This window comes from Nyctibius grandis, chromosome 1 (assembly GCF_013368605.1).
Source record: "Nyctibius grandis isolate bNycGra1 chromosome 1, bNycGra1.pri, whole genome shotgun sequence".
Classification (NCBI taxonomy): domain Eukaryota; kingdom Metazoa; phylum Chordata; class Aves; order Nyctibiiformes; family Nyctibiidae; genus Nyctibius; species Nyctibius grandis.
The window spans coordinates 8,470,655-8,488,115 of record NC_090658.1 but is presented as its reverse complement, the minus strand read 5'-3'; positions in this window follow the sequence as shown (position 1 = coordinate 8,488,115).

The window sequence follows — 17,461 nt, the reverse complement described above, 5'->3', positions numbered from 1 at the left end:
CATTCAAAACCCACCTGGACGCGTTCCTGTGTGATATGGTCTAGGCAATCCTGCTCCGTCAGGGGGATTGGACTAGATGATCTTTCGAGGTCCCTTCCAATCCCTAACATTCTGTGATTCTGTGATTCTGTGAAAGCTAGCTCTGATTTTTGTGTCTTCGCAGTTAACAGTTGCTACAGCAACTTGTGGAGAATGAAGAGAAGCAGTAACTTAAAAATGCCTGTAGATATTCATTAGCTAACATTTGTTTTTAGTTTTGATATTGAAAAGGCAATGTATATGAGCATGTGATTTCTTGAAGGTACTTTGAAAATCCCTGCGGTAGTGGTAGCTCAGGATAAATAAACAGAGCAGAGATTGAGGTCGCAGCCTTTGAATTTTTGGAATAATTTTGCAGGCTTGCATACCTTCATTTCTGTGAATAATTATGCAGGCTTTTTCAGAGGCAATTTTAAGTTGTGAAGGTTTAACCTGGTTGCATATCAAAAAAGAAGTTCTTGGGGGGGGGGGAATATAATCAATAAGATAATTTATAGTTTAAGCAAGAACTATGTTTGGACAGGCCATCTCTTTGTAAAGAGGCAGGAATGTTAGGGAGCTCTTGGGTCAGTTATGTTTCAGGGAAAACACCAACATTACTTCCAGCTTCTGGAGTTTGCTTGAGTAAAAAGAAAATCTGGTATTTAGGAAGCCAGAACATACAAAGAACAACATGGATTAAAGTGAGCTGAATATAAAAGCAAAAAAAACACCACCTGTTGATTGAGATGGGTTGTGTTCTACTGGTGGAAGAGAACAGTGTGTTCTTCAGTTGTTTATAGCATTGCATGGTATGGGAAATGGTGTGCCAGTTCGATGCCACATGCCGTGTGTCCATGCCACAAATTCAGAAGATGATAGGCAGCAGTTCCAGGGAAATTTGAGATTCCTATTTGTTTTTCTTTCTTTATTGTCTTAGAAATAGTTGTTAAGATAAAGCATAACTTTGAAATCCAAGCATGAACAATACATTAAAACTATTTTTCAGAAAGGCTGACTGTGCTATTTTATGTGTTGATCAGCAGTATAGTCCTTGTAACTTCATAATTTAGTAACAATGTTCAAAACTACTTACTGAGTCAACACAGCTAAAAGAATTCATCTTGTAGAATCAAAAATACTGACATGTTATAAATTATTTTTCAAATAAAGCCTTTAAACCATTCATAGAGAAGCGACTCTAAAGAAAACAAACACACAAAAAGCCTCAACCTGACACAAAGTAAGGAAGAATTCATGGCTTGTATAATTCTTCCAGTGCAGCATGCCACACTCGTACTTGCTCAGAGTCACTTTAAGCACAGCTGATTTATTCTTGCAGAATCTGAATGCAATAAAGCAGAAAAGCTGTGTCTTTTCTTGCTCCTCAGGTGGGATTTCACAGTCTGCCTGCCAGTTCAATAGAAGAGACATTCATTCCTCAGGCTGGCTTCCCCCCACTCCTCCCCAAGGTGTAATTGGATTACTTTTGGTTTCTTAATCCCCAGAGAGGTACAGTGCTCTCATACTCACTAAAATGGTCATTTGTTTAAATGTCTCTGAAAGCTTGAAGTATTGTAAAAATTGTTTCAAGTTTTTTAGCAAGAATGCCTGTAGCAACTTAGTAAGCAATTATAATTCATCACCAACATAACGGGCTGGAAATATAACTTCCAGCTTGAACAGGTAGCTGCTTGGTCAGAGATTGTCAAACAGCTTTGGAGAAACAAAGCACAAGGTTCTTGGAAATCTTTGTAGCCACTGCTCTTCCCCCTTCCTGCCCTTTGCTCAAGGTCAAGGAAACTTAGCATTTCATTATTATTGCTGCTGTTTGTTATGAAACCTGTAATAAAAATTGGTTTTGGGTTTTTTTTCTTTATCTTCCTTTTCTAAATTCAGTACAATTCTCTGAACTAAAGCAGAACAATAACCAAGAGCTGCGTATAGTGGAAGCTTCACAACGTCGTGGAATCCTCACAGCTTTGATTTGTTCCACATACATGTAATGATGTTTCACACTTCTCACAGTTGTTTTGTTCCTGGATGAAGACTGTGGGATAACTGAAGTTACTTTAATGTGTCAGTACAGAAATATTTTCATCTCACCTCTGTGTGTGTAGTCAAAACCACATACTAGAAAGAAACACAAGTGTGAATGCTTTGTGATAGGCCTGGATTGGTCTTCAGTGTTTTGGTTCTACCCTTTGACTGATGTGTTCCGTTGCATCAAGAAGTGTGATAACACAACACTAAACATTGGAACATGGACAGAGACAATGAACAAAAATGACAGGAAATAAATTCCCTAGCAAGTACAGACAGCGGTCGTGTGAGCACTTGCAAAGTCAGTAGGCATGAAACCTCACATTTAAGGCAGAAAAGGTTCTTTGAAGGGTGAACAACTTAGGGATCTATATTCAATCGGAAGGTGCAAAAGAGAAGGAATTGCGCCCTATGAATAGGTGGTCGCTGGGCAGTTGTGCTGGCTGCTATCCGCCAGTGTAAATTGCCAGAAGGAGCTGAGGAGGCTGCAGCAACTTACAGATTATTGTTTGCAGGTTCAGGATACATGATGGCTGCAAACTAACAAAGCAAAGTGAACGGACAACATGAAGGCAGGAGAAATTTAGTATTGACAGATGCATGGCAAAGCACTTGGAAAAGCATCATTTGAACCACCTGAATTAACTGTAACCATTCAGGAGGAGGACCCAGCTGACCACCTTTGGGGGACAATAAAACACCCAGTGATAGGGAGAGATGCAGACAAAAGCACCATGCGGAAGGGAAAATACGTACTGCAGTTCCTTTAAGAAGGCTGTTTCATAATCCCTAAAAAAATGCTTGAATGTATTACTGCTTGATCTAAACCAAAAAACCCTCCATACATTCCTCTGACATTTATTATTGGCCATTTGTACTTTTAATTGTTAAATACACTACAGAATCACAGAATCAACCAGGTTGGAAGAGACCTCTGGGATCATCGAGTCCAACCGTTGCCCTGACACCACCCTGTCAACTAGACCATGGCACTAAGTGCCATGTCCAGTCTTTTCTTAAACACCTCCAGAGATGGTGACTCCACCACCTCCCTGGGCAGCCCATTCCAATGTCTAATAACCCTTTCTGTAAAGAAATTCTTCCTAATGTCCAACCTGAACCTCCCCTGGTGAAGCTTGAGGCTGTGCCCTCTTGTCCTATCGCTAGTTGCCCGGGAGAAGAGGCCAACTCCCACTTCACTACAACCTCCCTTCAGGTAGTTGTAGACTGCAATAAGGTCACCTCTGAGCCTCCTCTTCTCCAGGCTAAACAACCCCAGCTCCCTCAGCCGTTCCTTGTAGGTCAGACCCTCCAGACCCTTCACCAGCTTGGTCTTGACAGACCTTTCAGGTAGATGATGTAATTTAGTCAAGGGAGCTTCACCAACCAAGGGAAGGGTACACCGTCACAAGCAATTATTTATGACTACAGTTTCAGAGGAAAATCGTTCTATCGTGATTAATTCAGCTGTTTGCTTGTTCTCTTGACCAAGTCACCTTTCTCCTTTACCAAGTCCACAGGAAAAAACAGCACAGCACTTTATTTCTTTGGATGCACTTCTAGTTTATGGCAACAGAAAACAGTTGCATTGTTTAAAAAAAAATACCATTGTTAAGTGAACCAGAATTAAATTTTAGATACCTGACAATCATAGTTAATTAGTTATATCCAGCATAAACTGTGAAATGAGTGTATTTCATCTTGGTGTTTTAACAGGTATGCTAGGAAAAAAAATTTAAAACCACTAGAACTGGGAGAGGGACTCAACAGGTCACACAACAAACTCGTTTAACAGAAGCCATCTGAGTTCACTAGTGAATTACTCTCCATCTCAGTAAGGTTTCTTCAATTTTAGGGCTCACCAGATGACAGCAAGTATCCGTGCTGCATTAATACTTAAAAGTTTCAGTTAACATCAGGGCTGTTGGAAGCCAGTAAGAGACCACCTCCCTACCCCCCAAAAAACCCAGATCCACAGAAAGGAAGGGTCTGCTCCCCAGAGAATGTGCCCAACCCTTAGCAGCCCCTTGGTTCGGTTTGCTCTGTGGTCATGCTCTGCTTCTAGACTGGCCTCTCCTTTATGTGGGATCATATTCCCTCTCAGACCAGTTGCTGCCGCTGACACTTGCAGGGCCTCGCGTCTCTTAGGTTACACTTCTACTTCAGTCCCCTGAGGCAGAAGATCATCTGAAATTGCAAGTATGCTGAACGCAGCCCTTAACAGACAGCTCCTCATATTTGCTATATTTGTCGTCATGGTGATTCCCAATTAGTTTGGGCGTGCTGATGTAGTGAAAAAGATGAAATATGGGTAGCTTTTTTAATGTCATACAGATGGTTCCAAATTAGCTCAGGGTGCTGGGGTTGTCCTTTTGTTAGTACTGCTTGGTGGCAGTGCCATCTGTCCACACTGTAATGCTTCGCTAGGAGGAATAGCGGCGCACTGGTTTGATTTATTATTGTGCAAGAAAACCTGCATTCCTTCCCTTGTTCTTTCAGTCTGGGTTAATTTTTAGTTTTACTGGAATCAGAATACTAATGTAGTGTAAAAGGGGTGTGACTTAGATTGAGCAGTTGAAATTGAATATTTTCAGTCCCAATACATGTGTTACATGGGAGTATAATGAAATCAAGAATTACCTGCTTAGTTGTATAGAATTGCCTGGTTGTGAGCATCACTTATTTTTTAAATCTCACAAACTGCCAGTTCCCCATTGTGAACATCTTCACCCACATCAACACAATCCTGTTTCGGCTACAGCTCTTGCATTTCCCCAGTGCACAAGTTCTCAGCACACCGGGGGGTGTCTTCGCTGCGAAGCCGGGAAAATAAGCGGAGCAGTGCTCTGTGCAACATGCTCGCAGGGGGCACTGGGTGCGAGAGACATGAAGCCCTGTCCAGAGCAGAGCTAGGAAACTCAGCAGTGGCTGCACTGCATGACCTGCTAGAGGAACAAGCCTGGGTGATCCATGAAGCCAACAGAGTTTGGTAAAACAGTTGAAGGCGGCATCACTGTCTGGTAACAGGGAAATGGAGACAAGAGGGGCAGGCAGACACCCAGGAGGGATGGGCTAGGGGCCCTGGTGCAAACTACAGACACATGAAGGGCTGCTGAAGGTGGAGATGGGTGCTGGAATGTTACCTGTATATCTGAGCTCGAAGCAGCTGGGAAATAGGAGGCTAGAGGGGGTATTTGTAACAGCCCAGATAAACTCTGGCAGAGGGGAGTAGGAAGCTTAGCTTGCTTTAAGCAGCATTGCTGGGCTGGAGGCCAGGGCAGTGGGTGGGCATGGTGGTCTGAAATAGCTGGTGGCACCACTGTGGAGCTTAGGAACCCCCTCCCCAGATAGGGAGGGAATAGACTATGTCCTGGATGGAAGGGCAGATGTGCCCTTGGAGACACAGATTAACAGGGAAACAGAGACAGGTTTGTGCAGGAGGACCTCAAGAGCAGAGAGTTGGTTATACACCAATCCTACCTGAGGAGGGAGGTCTGCCCAGCTGAGGGTTTCCGCAGCACTTACCAGCAGCTTGCCATCAGCATCAAGTGTGGGGCTCCATCAACTATAAGTTCCTGTAAAGAAGCTCTTGGATTTCCAAACCTTCTTTCTCAAGCCAGCTCAGCCTTGAAATTGCTAAGACCCATGCCAGCATCAAGCTATGAAGCCATAAATAAGCTTGTTTATTACTAGTCTTATGGTTAATAATTACTGCAGTTTGGGCAAACAGCAGTAGTAAGCTCCTCTAACAAGCTCTGTCAGTTCCCCATATGGATACTAATAAAGCTCGTGAGTTATTCCGATTGTCTCATTCCTTCAAACATTTATTGATTCAAATCATTTAGTTCTCAGTCACAGCAGACACTGGGGGGCTGATGGTAAATCATATCATCTCTGGTACTTGAGTTGGCTTTAAATTTACCATATCTGGTAGACTCGAGCTGGCTATAAATTCTTTTAGTGCTCCTAAAGCTTGGCTGGCTGTGGAAGAGACTGCATGTGTTGTGCTGCCTTATGTTTACAGCCGTGCTGTGAGTCAGAGAGCCTTTCGGTGCTTATTTCGCCTCGGTGTGGTAGAGCCCCTTCCAAGTGTTAGGGTACTCCTGTGCCATCCCCTTAAAAAAAACCCTACATCAACAAATAGTGTAGGTCAAGAACAACATCAAACGAAGCTTCAGTCTCCTCTCCATCAGAATTCCATGCGGAGCAGCTCTGCGTGCTTTGGCTTTGATTTACACCATCTTGCCTTCAGTAATGTAAAAATAAATCTCAGCTCTGTGAGATGAGATCTTACCTCCAAATGAATAAATTTCCCACCTCTGAGGAGTGAAATGAGAACAGGTGCTTGGATATATGAACATATGAATCTGCTGGCTTAAAATTAAGTGCACAGGTGGATTAAGACAATCCTTTCCACCGCACTTCTGGTTACAAAGTAAGGCTATACAATATTAAACAGTCAACATCCTAAATCAAATAAAAATTTCCTGTTTTCAGCACAAAAGGCAGTTATTTCACATGCAGCTGGTTGTAATTTTTCAAGAGAAAACTAGTAGTGACAAAAAATACTCTTTTCTTTTAAGAGTATTTTTATAAATTATATTAAATTTTTATAAAAGGGGTTTGTTCTTCATAAAATGGATAAAACACTTGAACATTTTCAAGCACTGAAGAGTTTTATTAAAAAAAAGGTATTTTGTTCTTTCCTTGCAAGACAAAGGAACTATGAAGTCTGCCCATACTCCTCCTTCTGCCTCCTTAATTCTGTGTGACGTGATAGTTTATCCTGGAGAATCCCATTCAACCGATACAACTTCATTACTTTGAGGTTAGTTGTTTCTCAGATAAATGTGACAATGTGATCTTGCGGTTGCTATCCAAAGGCAAGTTTACATCGCTGCCAAAGGTGTGATTTCCAGCACAGGGAGACATTTCTGCTCTAGCAGTAATTTAGCTAGCTTGTGAAGCAGTAACAGCAAGGTGACAAACACACAGAAGGATGACTTCTGCAAAACCACTGGTGATCTCAGGTACTTGGATGGCAGCATTTCACCGCTCTTCCCTCCCCTGCGTGATTCAGGTAGGTTTTGAAACTATCTAAGAATGCACGGAGAAGTGCAGCTGTCAAGCAGACAAGAAAAGTGATCTCCCCACCTCTCCTCCATCCGAGAGCACGGGGCAGGGCAGAGCCAGCTTAGATGAGTTTGTCAGTGAAGATGCAGCTACCAGGTAGGTTGCTTCAAAATACAGTGCCACCTTCTAGACTCCCCTCTCCCAAACCTGCAATAAAGTGTTAGAAATATAATACTACCTTTCCCACATTATATAAAAATCTCAGCTAAACAATGTAGAGAAGGTGTAGTCTCTTTCTGTTTGCCCATTGCAAAACACTTTTGGGGTTTGTGGCTTTTTTTTGTCTAGGTTTTAACTAGTCCATCAGTCGCTGTGAATATTCAGCCCTTCCTAATGCTGTGTTAGGAATAAAGCAGTGTTAGCCATTCACAAGTAACAACAAATCAAAACTTGGTTGTTGAAAATGCGTTTTCTGTGAAAGAGAGGAAATTCCTATAGTCTGTCCTATGCAATATTATTAATATCAAATAAAGGTACAAACCTATTTCTAATCCTATTCTCCTATAGTGGATTTGGGTGTTCCAGTACAGACTCCTGCCTCAGTCTCCATCCAAGCACCAGCTGCTGATCTGCAGACAGCCCTGCAAGGGACAGCCCAAAGCTTCTCAGCTCTGGCAAATTGGCCTCTCATCTCCCGAAATCAGGGACCACGAGTGGGAACTGGCATCCAAAACATGTCTGAGAGCAAGTCAGCTAATCGGGTTCATTTGGACTTTATCATGCTGCATCCGTGCCTGCTCAAGGCAGCAAACAAGGCTTAGGACTGTCCTTGCCCATTTGGACTTCAGCAAACTTTGAACTCTCAATTTCAGGTGATACTCAAAGGGAGAAATCCATGCCCTGGGGAGGGAGTAGCCTATCCTTTAGCCTAAGTGGCTCTACCAATAAGGAGAGGATGAATATTGTTCCTCAGTGCTCTGTCCTCATGTCTCTGCACCCTGTGTGACTTTCCCAATAAGGAGAGGATGAATATTGTTCCTCAGTGCTCTGTGCTCATGTCTCTGCACCCTGCGTGACTTTCCCCAGTCCATTGTGGCCCTAATGGTGTCACTTCTTGCCCCTGTGTACTGAGACCACAGGTGTGTATAAATGCCTGCAGCCATGGATTGTGTCACAGCTCATACATCAGGGATTGTACTTCCCTTCTTCAGAGCATTCTTCAAAAGCATTAATTTTTTTGAGAGACATCTGCTTATACACAGGGAACATCCCCATGCTGACTTTGTTCAAAAGCCACAGCCTTTGAGCGAGTCAGCTGGGGATGCAGTCACCCTAAGAAATACTGCTCAGCAGCCAGATTATACGCCATGAACCATTTCTTCTGGGAATCCATCTTAAACTCATTTTAGGCTAACACAGCCAGAGCTGTATATTACAGAAAGGGGCAGCTAATCCTTTAGATCTGTTAAGTGTGGTTGAAACACATTACTCACTTTCTCACTACCTGGACAGTTTTATCCAAGAAAACAATCTTTGGGGGAAAAAAACCTCACTATGCAGATGGTCATAGAACAATGTTAATAATCCAAAACATTTCTTTGCCCTGGCTTCAAACAAGAGCCAGCTGCTAGAGGGAAAAAAACCCAGAAAATTAACTGTTCCAGGGTACACTCAGATATTTTTTTTTTTGAGCTGTTTTTGTTTAGCCCACATCCAGGGCTAGACAATAATCAGTTGTTCTATCACCCAATGACCCCTCCCCAGCCAAGAAAGGGAATTGGAAAAAAGAGAAAGACTCATGAGTTAAAATTTAAACAGATTTAATAAAATAAGGAAAGCACTATCAACACTAATACAAAAGACATAAAGTCATACTTAGCCCACATAGGGATAGCAAGTTCCTCCAGAGATGGTAACCATTAAGCAAAGGAGAGGAAAGATGCAACCATAAGTAGCAAACTTTCCAATTTATAGTGAACGTGATGTTTATGGTATAGAACACACCTGTGGGCCACCCTGGGTCAGCTGCCCTGGCTTTTGCTCCTCGTAGCTTTAGCACCTGGCTAACCCAAACTGCTAACAGCCTTGATCACCATGGAAACCCACATACCATGGCTGGCCACAAACTAAAGCAAAATGTAACAGAAAATTGGTTATATAATTATATCCCAGCAAAGCCAAGACACAAGTCAAGCAAATTTTTGCTTTAGGACATTAAAGTATTAACAATATTGGCAGCATCAGTACAAACCTGATTATTGATTCTTTGTCAATAAAGTGTTTTTTCTTGATGATAAGACCATGCAACATATCTCCTCTGTATCCACACATGGTGAAGCTGACAGCGTTTTGGCGTGAGCAAGCCCTTGGGGAAGGCAGACTGAGTGCGTGAGGGTCTGTTTGTAACATTAACTAACGCCTCACCAAGGCTGAGGAGGGAGGTTGTTAGGAGTGAGGGTCAAATGAGATGTTCACCTGGGGCCAGAGGGCTGCAGATACCCTGCATAATCTAATATAACCAACATAATGGAAATGAGAGATGCTGCCTGGTATCAAAATACCGGTGGAAGTTCTCTGTAACCAAGAACAGGGAATAATAGTCTTGTCCTTTCTCTTTCTCTATACTTCAAAACCTCTCCTAATCCTAACTCAGCAGAAGTATTTTTGGTTATTTGGTTGGTTTTTTTTTTTAACCAGCCCAGTTTTCCTCTGGACTGAAAAAGATGCTTGCTAGCAGGTACCATTTCAGATGACAAGTGCAGCTGAGAAAAGCTTCTGGTGGACAGCAAAGTCCCCAGCACAGCAGAGAGGCAGGAGTCTGGCGTGCAGCCCCCCAGGGTACCATCGCACTGGTATGGGAGCATCGTGTCCCTTCCCTTTCTTCCCCTACGGGCTGTGAAGATTTTGGTTCAGTTCAGAGCCTCCAAACCAGCAGCTAACTATGGGGAGGAGGGGAAAAGAAAGTGAGATATTTTTTATTTGAAAACACTTGTGAGAGTCGCTCTTTCTGCTACCTGTCTCACCCCTTGCCTGCTTGGACTTCAAGGAGAACTTGCTCCTGGAGGCACCAATCCTCTCTCCTTGTGCATTCACAATGGTATAAGATACAAAAAGCATCTCCAGCTGCTTTTCTGCCATTAGATGCTTCTGCCTTACTTTAGTGCTAAGGCAGCTCAAGAGTAATATCACTCAAATAGGAGAAAGCCTCACATCCTCCTGACGTGGCTCTTTGCCTTTTAGTCTTGGTATTAATGAAACAGTCTCTCTGTTTAAAAATGGAAATGCTAATTATTTTCCTATTTGAAATAAAGATCTGTTATATGCCCAGTATTAGTTTTGTCACATTACCACACATTGATACTGTAAACTGGGAAAAAAATACCCCAAGCATCAAACTGCCCAGCTGATAAAGTCAAAGCTGCTGATAAAATAAAGTTTGTTCTATGCAAAATGAACCGAAATGGGATTGTTGTATTTTGGGGTGAAATAATATGGTATGACTCCAAAAAGAAATGCTTAGAAAGAAAAACAGAAATGATTTTTAGATAAAAAATCATGTTAATAATGCTTTCCCCGTGCAGAAAAAAAATGATTTTGTGATTGAGTCTGATATTGCAGGAGCAGATACCACTGCTCCACTCCTTCATTTCGGCAGGGCTCTCCGGAAAGGTCCGCCGGCTGGATGAATACGGATTGTTAGCATTCATGAACGTGCCTCAGCGCTTTGTTGCCAGGAAACGGTAATGAAAGTATAGGGATGCCAGCTTGATGATAGGGATACAGGGCGGCGGCATTAATCCCGTGCTTTGCAGACTCGAGATCTCTATCATTTGCAAACATGAATGCCTGCACAGGCTGGCGGAAATTTCAGAAGGTCGTTTCGCTAATGGTTTTGTAGAAATGTGGAATGTTAGAAAAGCTTAAGCCAACAACAGCATCACGTTAGAGCTCTGAAAAACCTCCTCTACCCCGTAGAATACAGTTTTATGGGCTGTTATACTCGTGCATAAAGTATTTGTGCTGTTTGCTTTTTAGGTGAGGAGAGTATAACTAAGGTGACTCGTCTCTGCAAAGGACCAGGGACCGTTGAGTGTTGTAGGTAGTTAATAAGCAGAGGGATGCTCATATTTTTACTGCAAAAGGCAAAGAAAGAACCTAGTAAATTAAGATGGGGCTTTTTTAGATAGTCTTCCCTGTGACCAGAATTAAGACAAGACCTTCAGTAAGTCCCAAGGGTGGGGATACAGTGGTCAAGATTTTACCTAAATCTGAGGGCTTCTATGTTTGTTTCTTGTGTAGAACATTTTCTAGTGTTTGCTCAGTGGGAAAGACGTAAGGTTCATATTTGTGTGTTCATAAAATGGTAGTCTTTTAATGGTTTGTCCTGTACGGGGCACTTTATGTTGTCCTGCTGCCTTTCAAGGGATTAGTACCAGTTCCCACTAAGCGTAATGAAATCTTGTAAAGTTTTATGATTCTGCTCCTTTGGTTTTTACCACTCCTTCAGAGTAATTTCTTCAAATGTGTGTAATAGGAATATAGTGAACTATAGCAAAGACTTCAGAGAAGTTGAGAATCTTTTTTTTTTTTTAAAGTGACAGCTATTTTTCACTCTGACTGATTGTCCTGGTTTCACTGGAGCTCTTTCCAGGTGCTAAAGCTATGAGAAGCAAAAGCCAGGGCAGCTGACCCAGGCTGCCCCACAGGTGTATTCTATACCATAAACGTCACGTTCACTATAAATTGGAAAGCGTGGGAGGGGAACCTTGTTCCTTTCTTCGGTCTTGTCTTCTCTTTTCTCTTCTCTTATTGCCTCCTCAGTGGTTGCCTTTTTTGGAGCATTTTACCACCACTATATGGACTAAGTATAACATTGTGGGTTTTGTATTAGTATTGATATTGGCTTTCTTATTTTATTAAATCTGTTTCAATTTCAACCCATAAGTCTCCCTCCTTTTCCCAATTCCCTTTCTCAGCTGGGGAGGGGTCTTGGGTGATAGAACAACTGGCTATTGTTTATCCCTGGGTGTGGACTAAACAGAGACACTGATCACTTGTCATTAGACCGGAATTTCCAAGGTGGGGAAAAGCCCCATGAAATAGCAGGGAAAATGTCTTGAGCTCTGCTGGACTCTCATACAGGAAAATCCTTTCAAGGCAGAGGGCTGGTTATAATGAAAATCCAAGCCTGCTGTTAGTCCTTCTCTTCCTTAATCTTCAAGAAAAACAATCTGTGTGTGTATGGCTCTTCTAAAATGACTCTGTATATGTTTTATAAGTGCTCAGTGGAAGGTATAACTCAGCTGAAACAGTGTTGGGGATAAGGACGTAGGCATTAGCAGCAGCTGGATGTCTCCTTGCCATTAATGCTCATCATCCTGGAAAGCTTGCTCATGTCCCAATAGCCGGACTGCCATTTATGTGTCTTCAATTGCAATTATCCTGAAAGCAGCAAAGCTATATTTTGTTCTTAATTATTCAAATAGCACTTCTTGAGAAATATTTGCATTCATATTTACTTAAACCTTCCCACGACAGAAAGTGATGCAGAACTCCCGAGCGCTGCTCTGAGGTCACATGCGGAGAGGCTGGTTTGTACCATTGCTTTGGAAATTAGATACAGTGATATGACATTTCCTTTTAGCAATCTTGGGAAGCTCTTGCAGTGCTGATAGCAATCATCTCCAAAGGAAAAAAAAGTGCACTAGCCTCTGGTAAATATATCTCTTGAGAGAAGCAAAAACAATCTTGTGAAAGGTATTACCCAGCTTCTGAAGGAAGGAGCCTTGGTAAACGTGCCTGTTGTTTTGACCTTTCCAGCTGATGGGATGAGAAAATGGGGAGATTAAAGAGGCAGAGCTTGTTCATCAGAGGGGAACTTCTGGGAGAGGACAAAGCAGAACAAAGGAGAGCCCAAAAGCACTGTGTTTGCCTTTGTGTTAGAGTCCTCCTCTAAATGGATTCAGGGAGAGTGTGAGAAGTGAGATGGTTCCCTGGAAGAGCTATGGCCCTGTGAAACAGATGTAATGGATACGGCTGCTTCTCTCTAATGGCAAGTGCCTACTGACCTGCTGTTAGGAAGATGCCTTTCCTCAGCAAGATGAATGCTGCCTTTGCACTGGCGTGGTGGTGGGTAGACACCTGGAAGATGTCCGTGATGGAGTGACCAAGCAAGCTACCCTTAGTCAAAGGGATGCCTTATGGGACTCTGTTAGTTGACAGATGATGTAGGGCTACATTACAAACGTAATGGCTGAAAATTGTGATCCATGTTTGACCTGCAAGACCCTTCACTGTCCAGGGCTGCTTCTCCTTTGCTATCAGCATGCAGGAGCGCACTGATTACAGCTGCTTTTCCATATGGGATTAGCAATGTGTCTTCTCACTATACACTGTTATGAGGTGTTTCATTTCAGCTTTTGAATGGTAAATACACCTTAAAAGTGCACTGACTTAAATTTCAGGACTTTATTGATTTACTAGACTCAATTTCATACATGAGCAGGTTGGGTTTTGTTTAGAGGCAGCGCCTGTTTCTCTGGGGCATGCCACATTGGGCTGGTATACGAGATAAAGCTCATGCACGATGTTATATTGTTAGACTTTTGCTCCTCTCTAAGCAGTGGAAGGGTTAGATGGGGCCGTGCAGGGGGCTGTTCCTTGGTTTTCTAACGTGATGTACGCTGAGCTCTGGCTGTGCCCTTTCCATCAAGTCTGTGTGACCCAGGTGTTGTGCTGTGAGCATGTGGTTTGTAAAACCTCTGTTCGTATGTGCTCATTGACTTCTTGTGTGACCACATGCATCTCCTTTCTCTTCTTTTACCTCTTCCCTGTTCAGGCTGCACATTCCTGGCACAGAAGGAGCTGTGCTGCAGCATATCTGCTACTATGGGCTTTCTGGCTTGACTGAGTGGCTACTCCAGACATTTTATATAGCCATATAAATTGTTATTGCCAATAATATTAAATATTTAACCCAAGGCAAGGATGGGAAACCTAAATTCTCTCCAGCAAAGCTTATCATCTGAAAGTATGTGTACAACAATATCCCACGTAAATTTTCTAAATATGCCATCATCATTACAGCAGCAATGATGCTTCTCAAAGCCAATGTAAATGCTGTCATTTTTTTTATGCAGTCAGGTATCATTGAAATACTGTATTAGTGCTTTATGTGTTTATATGCACAACTTTTTGCCAATAAGAAAGTGATATTATTTAATAATTGAAATACTGGTTGTACCTCATATCAAATATGGGAAACTGTATAAATTGAAATACTTAGCAAAAATGCGCTTGTATCTTAGTGTTTCTTCTATTTTGAACTCTAGCGAAGAGCAGTAGCTTCTTAATGTAATCATTATATAGCAGATCAGAAATGGGTTTTGTGCTTTTTTGCTGGATCAGTAATTCAGCAACTGAAAGGCAGCTGGCCCCTCTCCAACAAAATCATTTTGACTGTGCTTTTAAAACAGATGATTCTCCCTGTAGCTCATGCAGGAGGATGTGCAGGATCTCAGTGTGCTGCCTTTGACCAGCAACATTAGATCTGTTAGTGAGACTTTGCTAAGCAGAAAAGTAGACACTTGAAATGAAATGCAGTTTCAGGTCGTCTTCACCCTTCTTTCTTTTCCAGCATGGTAAGATTTATTTCCATGTCAGGGATTTTTTTAAGGAGAAGCAGTGGCCACTAGAGGGAGAATAGGTTATACATTTGTTTTGGACATGCATACTTTTAATTCATGTGAAATACATCTTCTATATGCAGTTCCTGACACACAAAACCTGTTTTTCTTGTTCTGGTTTGTGTGATCCTAATCTAATTTTATCTCACTGAAGAAACACAATGAAGTAAGAATGACGAACTGTAGTTTTATTAAAACACTTCTCTTGGCATGATTTGAGTGCAAATTGCAGTGAGCTTTGCCTAATTACCTTTGCACATATTATTAAGAAAAAAATAATGTTGCAAGTTGAAAGATTACTTAATAATAAACTAGTAATTTCTTATTAGTAAGGGTTATTTCTGAAAGGAACGAGGACAAGGTAACCCTGGCAGCTTGGAAGAAAAAATCTTTCTGATGGTGTTTCGTTTCTTGCTAAATTCTCCCCAAAACACTTTTAAAAATATACATCACTCCCCAAATCTTTTTTTTTTTTGGGGGGGGGGGGCGCTGTTCAATGACCTTGTCTGAACGTCCCTTTTCTGCTTATGGACAGTATATTTTTCATCACTGAATGTAGTCATCTAAAGCTGTCTAAGGGCCATGTTTGGGGGGTTGTTTCATGGGCTTGGTACCCTGGCACACCGTAAAGGGATGCCCTTTTCGTGGAGACTGCTCTGCAGCTGGAGTGACACTGATGGCGATTTTGGAGAGCACACCAACTCTACCCATCCAGCTGCCTTTCAAAAGAGGCCAAGTCCTGCAGTTCTTACTCCTTATTCAGGCAAAACCGGCCTTTGAAGCTAATGAAGCTTATTTTGTCTGGTGGACAACAAAAGTGGAGTCAGTTCAATAGATCTTCAGGCGATGGGCAGGAACTGCAGGGATGGAGGTAAGCAGTGTTCCCCCCATGAGCTGAATCCTCCCTTGTCCACCTTGTGCAGAAACACAGCTGGTATTCATCAGTCATCTATTCTCCTTGCACTGGTGCTTCCCATGGGCTCCTTTCTTCAGCAGGAGCCCGCCTGCCCTCCCCAGCCTCAGGCAGCAACCTCTCATCTCACCCTTGCTTCTGTTTGCTGTTTCTTTTCTCACCGTTTCTTTTTCCCCTTGAAATTCTCAGCGGGACTCGCGCGCTGGCACGCTGGGTGGTAGACTTGGCTTACTAGCCTGATTAGAAAGCAAGTTATGTTTATTTTCATGAGCAAGTATCAGGAAAATGGCTTTCCAGGCTGCCTAAATATTTCATTCCAGTTGAGAGGAATCTGTAGATCCTTTGAAGATGTGCGTGCTGCCTTTCAAGTACCTCCTAAAATAGTTATATTATGGATATTACCATATTCAGCAGCTCAGACCTACACTGTCTCTCTCCCTGGGGATTGCAGATAAAGCCTTATCTTATTAAGAAAGCTGACCCATACTCCAGTCTGTTTTTCAGCTGATCCTAATCTTAATGTTAACTACAACAAAATTTCACATAGAAGCAGTGTATTAGGACATAAATGTGCTCTATACTAACTCAGAGTAATGTCTTTATTTCTCTCAAATTTTGGCTTATCCAAATCTTCTAAGTGTTTTCTCAGAGAACATTATTCTGAGAATATATTTGTCTGCTTTTCCCTGTAGATATTGATCAAATTGCACGGAAGTCAGTACAAGATTTCTCAATGACTTTCAGTGTTTTACCTTCACCTTTGCATCAATTTATATTTTCCCAGGTTGTTCTTATTTTATTCTGAGCTTGGCTATAACACTAACCTTCATTTCCATTGGAAATCTGGTAACTGCTAAAGATCAGGGAACAAACTGAGTGTAAAATACACGCAGCGATACTTTTTGTGCCCACAACCTTCCAGTGTCCAGCCTCAAGTGATCATTCATTATCAGTTACCCTAAACCCACCATATAAATCGCTCACTAATTCCCACCCTGAACTTCTCTAGACAAAGGAAGAGGGACTTTGCCATGAGAAGAAATAGAAATAACATTGGAAATAGACAAAGCTAGCTTAATTATTATTCCTTTCCCGTATGCCATCAACCAAACGTTCCCTGGCCTCCAGGAAAGCTTCTCATGCTTTTTAATTTCTTTCATGCAACTCATGGCCTCGGTCTGCAGTCTGATGTCCTCCAAGGAGGATACCTGAAGGACACTTTCCTGCCTTAAACCTAGATACTCTGACAGCAACCATAGCTGAGCTCCTGGGTTTAACAGGCCAGACAGATGCTCTTCACAGCCTTTATATCTTGCTTGATGAGGATGTTGGCATCAGCAACATCTATTTTGCTTCTCTGGATGCAGAGTGAAGCAGCAGCTCTTGCTGCTAAACTCTTTTGGTCCCTCCAGTACCGTGGCTTGTTGAGGTGTGGCGTGGCTGGGGATGCGAGATGGCAACAGGTAGGTCCTCAATCTCGTGTCTCACTGGAAAGTCTGGAAGAGACTTTGTAGCCCCAAACCTCCTCCATCTTTAATGCCAATAAAGGTGATAAAAGAGGTCCTGGAGTGAGGAGTAAGCAGGAATGCGCTGCCTGTGTTTTCAAAAGCCAGGAGTAAATGGCAGTGCTGTATACAAGGAACTCCCTTGGCCTCATGGATAAAACGTTGCACTGGCATAGCCAGGAACTTGACCCTGACCTAGCCTTGAAATATATGGCTGTTCTTGA